At 41.6% G+C, this 341-nt stretch overlaps 1 protein-coding gene and 1 pseudogene across 1 annotated transcript in view; both read right to left on the bottom strand.

The window, feature by feature from the left end:
- The window catches only part of AK9 (adenylate kinase 9), a 135708-nt gene that overhangs the window by 27136 nt on the left and 108231 nt on the right, over positions 1–341 (bottom strand). The window lies entirely within an intron of this gene.
- Positions 184–341, bottom strand: part of LOC102471600 (heterogeneous nuclear ribonucleoprotein K pseudogene) — a 1169-nt pseudogene continuing 1011 nt past the window's right edge.

Below are 341 nucleotides of genomic sequence, written 5' to 3' on the forward strand. Positions count from 1 at the left end.
TCTCCTCCACTCTCCTCTCGGGATCTTGGGCACGCACGCACACGCGCCCGGCGTGAGTTTAAGCCACCGGGTCCGGGACTTGAACTGCGGTCGACTACGTGGGAGTCCAGTGACATAGCCATTACGCTAACTGCTGGTCCCTAGGAATGCTAGCTTTTTAAACAGAAGCAGATTAGTTAAAAAAAAAAAAAAAAGATGCAGGACTCCTTCAGTTCTTCACTAGTCTTAGAAAAACTTTCCAGAATACTGCTTTGCACTGTTCTGCAACAAATACTGTGCATTCTACATCTGGTCTTGTGTTTTTTTTTTTTTTTTTTTTTTTTTTTTTTTTTTTTTTTTTT

The sequence above is a fragment of the Tupaia chinensis genome, unplaced genomic scaffold (genome assembly GCF_000334495.1).
Source record: "Tupaia chinensis unplaced genomic scaffold, TupChi_1.0 Scaffold000527_1, whole genome shotgun sequence".
Classification (NCBI taxonomy): domain Eukaryota; kingdom Metazoa; phylum Chordata; class Mammalia; order Scandentia; family Tupaiidae; genus Tupaia; species Tupaia belangeri.